Raw genomic sequence first — 8,116 nt, forward strand, 5'->3', positions numbered from 1 at the left:
TTTCTACACCCAAGTGTCATTATTTATGCATGTTTAGCATAATTTTGAGGGTAACTTGATGTGCTTACTGGAGTATAAAATGAATATTCATAAAATTGTATGACAAACCTTATGTTTAGGCAGTTTATAGTTCAATTTAATCAACACAAGAGTCAGAATGGCCAATGGAAGGGTAGATAAGTTAACTAGTTAGAACAACCTAAGTTATTCTTCTTCTAGTGTATATTTTATATGTTTTTGGTATTGCATTGTCAAATGCTTTTGATGATTTTTTTTTCAAACTTACTGGAGATAATTTAGGTGATAAATGAATTTATAAAATATCCATAATGTTTGAAGAAACAAGGAACAAGCTTTATGTGAATTATGTACTTGGAAGTGCACTAATGAACCTTTTTAAGCTAGAGAATATATGGATTGAAGCCAAAAACTCATCAAGATTGAGATATGATGCAAAAAAAGTCATGTATAACCGTTAAATATCATGTTTAAAAGATTATGGACCCCCAAAAATGTATTGTACTGCGATCTAAATGTAAGATAGAGTCAAGGAATAAAAGAAGTAAAGTTTGAATGAGTTTGATCACCAAACTGTGGGTTGTCGTGTTAGTAGCAATCCACAGAGGCTAGGATCAATTTTATTAGCATGACACACTGCTTAGATGTCCCGATATTAATTTTTCATTTAACAAGGATCCACATTTTCAATGTCCGGAGGACTTGGGCGTTTTAGAGTACAATTTGTCCTACACTATTTATAGGTTCTTTAGCTTCTATTTTAATCATCATTGGTCTACAAAGGACTAAAAACACATGCTGGCAACTCCAAATAAGGTTTTTATTCTTCTCTTTTCATTGCTTCATTTTTGTGTGAACTACATTAAATTCATTATTTTAAAAAATATTTTGATAGGCTAAAATGCCTCTTTCTTAGGGTTGAGGCTACAAACATGATTTCATAGATGATATTCACATTGTTTAATCTTAATTATTATATTTTTTGTTCCTTCATTCTTGCGCCTAATATGTTAAATATTTGTGACCTTTATTATAAATTTATATTTCCTATTTTAGTCCAAAATAAGTAACATTATATTAGAACAAAGAATGTAAGGAATGAGTTCTCATGTTTCATAACAAGTGATTTGATTTGTGGTTAGGATAAGAATATACCTAATTTTCCTCATTTGACTCAAATATGGGATGAAATATAATTGCATTTGAATTTATTACAATATCCCCGCTCAATGATGTAATTGTCAGGCTAATTAAAATATACGATTAGAGGCTCGAAAGACAATAATCATGATACTAACCTCGTGAAACAACAACAAAGATAGATAACATAACCATCAAGATTGTGTAGATTTTCATAATTTTTCAAGATGTATTGACCCTCGATTTATCATAACTATTGTTTCCAACACGTTGATTTCTATTATCATGCATTTTTACATTTTAGCGTACTATTTAATGAACTCCCTTTGTTGCAAATAACATTTTTTTAACTTAATTAGTAGTACTAGAATTTGATCATTATAAAAACATTAAGTCCTTATGGTATCGATATTCAACTCATAAGAGCTACATTATAACTTTTACGACCATCTACATTTGCATGTGCGGTTATACGCAACCAAGTTCTTGGCGTTGTTGCCAAGGACTTGAACAAATTTACTTTCTACTTTTTAGTTTTACTGAATTTTTTGTAAGTGCTGACAACTTGGCCTTAGCCATTAAACTTGCTAGAATAGGTTAGAATCATAAGTAGACTAGCAAGGGAGAGGGAATTAGTTGAACCACATCGTGAACTTGAGTGACTCTTTCACCAATCAAGAGACGCAACACTTTTTTATCAAATTCCACAAGTTCAATGAGTCAAGATCATTCCTTCATTTATGGGTGATGAACATCCAGCCTGTAGGATAGTGTGCGAAGTGGAAATCCCACTCACATCTAATGTTAACTCTAGCATTCGTAACCTGCCTACTCGAGGTCGATTTAAGCATAAAAAGAATATCATACAGTTTTTGCAAGTAGGCAACAACTTATAAGATTGTCACATGAGGATACACATATCCACTTATTAAATTTCTTCGAGATAAATCACATTTATTCCTGTTGGAGTCTCTACAGTCTTCCTGAGGCTTACTATTTTTCCATTCTCGTTATTGGGGGAAATGAAGAATTTGTTTAAGGAAAGAACTTCAAATCAATCATTAATTAGGACGATTTGAAAAAAATTCCTCATCCAATTCATTCCTTCTAAAAAAATTTTAGGGTTGAGGCATGAGATCCCAAGTTTCATACAAAAGATAGACAAAAATCTCTATCATGCATGGGAGAGATTTAAGTCCTTTTTAGAGATTTCCCACATTGCCAATAGACAAATGAGGTATTAGTTCATAGTAGTTTCAAAGATTTTGACCATAACATCAAAATAATTCTAGATTCAGTGATAGGTAGTTCGGCTTTTGAGAAAACCTATGTTGAGATATTCAATTTGTAAACCAAATTGTATAAGGTAATTTAGAGTGGCAAGATTATGTGTCTAGAAGTTTGATGAAAAAACTTACACGTATGATCTAGGTAGATAGTGCCACAATAATGACTGCACGGTTGGACTCCTTTGAGAAGAAGATGATGATACATCATAATAAGTTTGATAAGACTCCACCTTAAACCTAGGTTAATGCAATTCAGTAACAGAAACTTGGTGTTAATTTGTGTTGGTAGTGGTCACTCTATATATTTATGTAGATCAAATTTTGAGTCTATAAATTTTATAGGCAATTTTAGAGAGGTTATTAAAACCATGATAATGATTACAACCACAACTGGTAGAGTTAGCCTATTTACTTAAGAGGAAATAATAAGGCTCAACACTAGCAATTTTAGTAGCAACAAAGTCTTCAGAACAATACGCAGGCCAATAATACAGAAGTGACTTTGAAAAACAATCTATCCAACCAAGAACAAATGGTTGGCTTAAAAGAATCTAGACATGCAGATAGGCCAGTTAGCTCAAGCTAAAGCACAATACCATAAGGGGGTTTTCCTGTTGATACATTAAATTAATAAAAGTGATGGAAATCACCTTAAGGAGTGGTATAATTTTTTTTGATGTTCCCTTGAATAGAAATCATAAGGTGCAAGAAGAATTGAGCATACCTAAGCTCCCCAAAAAGAAAATTGAATCTGAAGAAGCTAGTACATAGGGGAAGTTTACATATCCAAATGAAAAGTTTATTGAGAAATATCAAGAGAGACCACCACAATCGTTCCCCCAGAAGCTAAAAACCGAAAGATGATGCTTTCATTATAAGGGTCTTTAACACATTCAAAGAACTTCTTATTAACCTTCATGTGTTACATGTTTAGTAGGGAATGCAAAAGCGTGCTATATACTTGAAGGATGTAGTGACAAACAAATAATTTTGGGGGATGTTGACTCTATAGCACTGACTTAAGAGTGTGGCTCTGTGTTAATGATCAAGATGCCTAAAAAGCTCAGTACCCTATGAGTTTTAATATCCCAATATAAATCAGTAAAAGTGTTATTGTTTAAGCTTTGAGTGATTTAAGGTTTAAGCTTTGAGTGATTTAAGGTCTAACATCAACTTGATTCCCTTTATAGTGTTTAATATCCTTATTTGGGGAATCCTATGCCCTCCGAACTTATACTATAGATATTGGAAAAAATTAAAGTATCCCTAAGGAAATCATAGTGATGTTCTCATCTAGGTTTCTAAGTTTATTATTCATGCTATTTTTATTAATCTTGACTATGATGTAGATGAATTTATACCAATAAAATTAAAGCATCTATTCTTGTCTTTTGGGTGACCATTGATAGATGTGTGGGAGGGAACACTCAAGATAAGATTAAAGAATAATAAGTGGTCTTCATAGTGTATAAAGAACTGCGGACCACTGTCGACCCAAGCAAAGTTAGGGATAAAATCAAGCCTTAAAAGATTTTGGTTTTTTAGGTCAAAAACCATGATATTCATCAAGAAGTTGATGAAATATTACCTTAAATTGGATAATAATCAAGATAAAATATGTTATAAGTTATAAAGTCACTCACTAGAATAAATTTTTTTTATCAAACCCATTTAGGGGTTTTATCTCTCAAGGATGGAGAGAAAATGACCAAAATCGCAACATTGGGGTCTATTTATAGACTCTTTGGGAAAAGAGATAAGTACATTTCCATTTATTTGAATTTGATCACAATAGGTAGATCTCAATAGTCCTTATTGCAATCACCATAGTGTGATCATGGTTCCCTTTTCTGCAATCTCAACACACCAGCACCAATAAACTTGGAATATTCTTCAAAATTTCGAACAACGCTTCTAGACTTGTTTAGAATCTAATTTTTTCATATGAGCTATGTAAACATACTAAATTCAATGTTCTGAATGTGTTGTCAAAGTATGATTTTCCATCCGATGTAGTTTTACCAAAATATTGATTCGACACCCAAATATTCAAATTTTCCAACTTTTTGACCAATAGGTCAAAATGTGCTTGGGTGCATTGGGACCCAAAAAATAGTAAAATTGTTATTCTATAGCTAATAGAGCAATCAAAATTCCTATCTGAGATCAATTTATTAAAGTTTTTAGCCTCTAGCCATTTTGAACCAGTAAAGACTTCTAAATGGGAAATTGGTTCTAAAAATGAAATAAACCACCCAATTATCGAATTGCCAGTCCCATCATGCAATAAATGACATGGATAATATATGTAGAGACCATAATGGTGAAGATAAGAAAAAAATATGAGAAATGACCTTAAGGCTTATTACAGTCTATGAGACTATTGATAGCCGACCGGATAGTTCATGAACCGATTAGTATTTTATCTAATGTATTGGTGAATATTGCATCCTTTATATTTAAAACTGAATTTGTGATCTTAGACTATGAGGCAGACTTTTAATTCACTATCATATTGGTAAGGCATTTCCTATTTACAGGTAGGTCCTTGGTTGACATAGAGATGGGGCAGATGAAGTTCAGACTCAACTATGAGAAATTCACTTGTAATGCTTGTTAATCTATGTGAAAACTAAAGGATACCAGAGTGGTGTCTATTATTGATACTATTGATAATGATGAACCTACTGTGCCCATTTATGAGAGACTTAGAGTTAGGTATTAGTACCAGCCATCACGAATTTTGATAATGATGCAATCGATGAGTATGGGGAAATGGTGGTTGTATTATATGGTAGAGGTTTGTATAGTTATGATCCAAAGGACATTGATTTGGATCTAAATAATTGAACCAATCCTCTAGCTCAAGCATCTACTGAGAAACCCTGTTTCTTGGAGTTGAAGGCCTTCCCATCGCAATTGCACTATGTATTTTTTTGGGACGACAATATCTTACTGGTAATTATTTCTTGTAACATGATGGAGACACAAGTTGAGAAATGCTATCAGTGTTGCAGAGATTTAAAAGGTCTATTGGATGGACCATTACCGATGTTGTTGGGATTCCACCAGGTATTTATACACATAAAATACACCTTCAGATGAATTGCATTCCCAGTATTGAGCATCAGTGTCAGTTAACACCCCATATGCAGGATTTATGAAGAAGAAAATTATCAAGTGGCTAGATACTGGAATGGTTTACAATAGTGCAGATACCATAAGGGTCAACTTGGTTTAATGCATTTCTTTGATGGGTAAGATCATTATGCTCCCAAATGAGAAGAATTAACTTGTTCCCATGATCTCAGTAATTGGTTGGAGAGTGTGCAAGGATTACAGAAAGGTGAAAACATGGACTCAGAAGGACTATTTCCCTATTCAGTTTATGGATCATATGCTTGACAGGTTAGTAAGTAGGGGTTGGTAAAACATTTTTTAATGTATACTCGATTGACAATCAGATTTCAATTACTCTCAAGGACTAGGAAAAGAGTACTTTTATCTTTCCTTAGGGGATTTTTTTATTCATGAGGATGCTATTTGGATTATGCACTGATCCTTCTACCTTTAAGAGATGTATGATCTGTATATTTTCCAACATGGTGGTGGACATGGTAGAGGTTTTCATAGATGACTTTTAAGATTTGAGCACTCTTTTGACAAATGTTTGGACTATTTATCCAATGTATTACAAAGGTTTGATGGCGGCAGCCTAGTATTAAATTTGGAGAAGTGCTAGTTTAAGGTTAAGGTAGGTATTTTCCTTGGGCCTAAAATCTTAAAATAGGGTAGTATGGTTTATAGATAAATGATTGTGGTGATTGAGAAATTACCTTCTCTAGACTTAGTAAAAGGTATTTGAAGTTTTCTGGGTTATGTTGGCTTCTTTATGAAGTTCATCATGGACTTCTCAAATATTTCGAATCCGCTTCGCAAGATTTTGGAGAAGCAGGTGAAATTTATTTTTTATGATGTATGCCTCAAGGACTTTGAGTGCCTTAAAGAGTAGTTGATTACAGCTTCTATTATTGTACCCAATGATTGGTACTTACTATTTGAGGTTATGTGTGATGTGAGTGAAGTGGACTTGGTTTTTTTCCTTGCCTAGAGACATGAGAAGATCACTTGATCGATAATTCCAGCAATGCATTAACTCCCGCATAGAAAAACTATACAGTTACAGAGCATTTGCGATGATTCTGACTTTTGAAAAGTTTTGGTGTTAAATGATTGGGACCAAATTCATTCTCCATATGGATCTTATAGCTTTAAGGTATATTATTTTAATAAAGGATACCAATCCAAGAATGCTAAATTTTGTCCTCTTGCTGTAAAAATTCAACTTTGAGGTAATAGATCAGAAGGATATAGAGAGCCTGGTTGTTGATTATTTGTCGTTCATTAAGGATGAGGAAAGTTTGGAGCTTTGTTATGAGCTTGAAATAGATGATACTTTTTGATATAAGTGGGTCTTGGCAGCATATTAAGACATAATCCCATGGTTTGATGATTTTTCAAACTATTTAGCAAGTAATATTGTTCCAGAAGATCTATCCTTCCAGTAGTCTAATAGGTTTATGAATAAGGTGAGGAATTTCTTCTAGGATAAGCCCTAACTTTATAGGATTTATGCAAATAGAGTGATTAGGAGATATATTCCTAAGGTGGAGATGATGAGAATCCTTGAGGCTTGTTATTCATCACCAGCTGAAGGTCATCATGGTCGAACGCTCATAGCCTAAAAGATTTTGTAATATTGGTATTATTCGCCTATGATTTTCAAGGATGCTCATGAAAATGTGCAATCCTGTGACTGGTGTCAGCATCAAGGCAATGTTTCACGATGCCATGAACTTCCCATGACACCTATTTTGGAGTTAAAGATATTTGATGTTTGGGTTAGTAACTTCATAGTTCTTTTGTGAGCTCCTATTGAATAAAGTATATTTTAGTGGTATTTTAATATGTATCTAAATAGGTGGTGGTGGTAGTTCTCCACAAGAATGAAGGTGGAAGTGTCATCGCCTTTCTGAAGAAAAATATCTTTTCTTGATTGCCACTCAATGTACTATCATTAGTGATTATTGGTGTCACTTCTGCAACCATTTTATTAAGTCCCTGCTTGAGAAATATGGTGTAAATCTTAATGTGGAAACACCTTACCATCGCCAGAGGAGAGGTATGGTTGTGTTCTCCAATAGAGAGTTGAAGTGCTTATTGAAAAATCTGTGAATTAAAAATAGGACTCAGGGGTAAAGGAAGTTTAATGATGCATTGTAGGCCTAAGAACAACTTTTAAGACTCCAATAGGTTCCTCCCTATATTACCTTAAGTATGGTAGGCATGCCACTTGTTGTCAAACTTGCATAAAAGGAATTATGGGCATTTAAAAAGCTAAATTTGGACTGGCATGATGCAGCTACATTGATGTTAAACAAGGTTAATTTGTTGGAATAATTCCATCTCCATGATTATGAGAGTTCTTCCCTTATAAAAAGAATGAATAAAGTCATATCATGATAAGAAGATTGAGAAAAGAGTGTCGAGCCTAGTGATTTGGTCTTGTTATAAAACTCAAGATTTTTCTTGTTTCCTAGAAATTTAAAGCCTAGGTGGTATGTACCATTCACTATTCGGGTATTCCTAAATGGTGTAATTAAGTTGGA

At 33.4% G+C, this 8,116-nt stretch overlaps 1 non-coding gene across 1 annotated transcript; it reads right to left on the reverse strand.

The window, feature by feature from the left end:
* Positions 1-2,279: 2,279 nt before the first annotated feature.
* LOC124886841 lies at positions 2,280-2,385 on the reverse strand. Its single transcript, XR_007044247.1, has one exon. It is a non-coding gene; the product is annotated as a small nucleolar RNA R71 (small nucleolar RNA).
* Between the last annotated feature and the right edge of the window lie 5,731 nt (positions 2,386-8,116).

This window comes from Capsicum annuum, chromosome 8 (assembly GCF_002878395.1).
Source record: "Capsicum annuum cultivar UCD-10X-F1 chromosome 8, UCD10Xv1.1, whole genome shotgun sequence".
Lineage (NCBI taxonomy): Eukaryota > Viridiplantae > Streptophyta > Magnoliopsida > Solanales > Solanaceae > Capsicum > Capsicum annuum.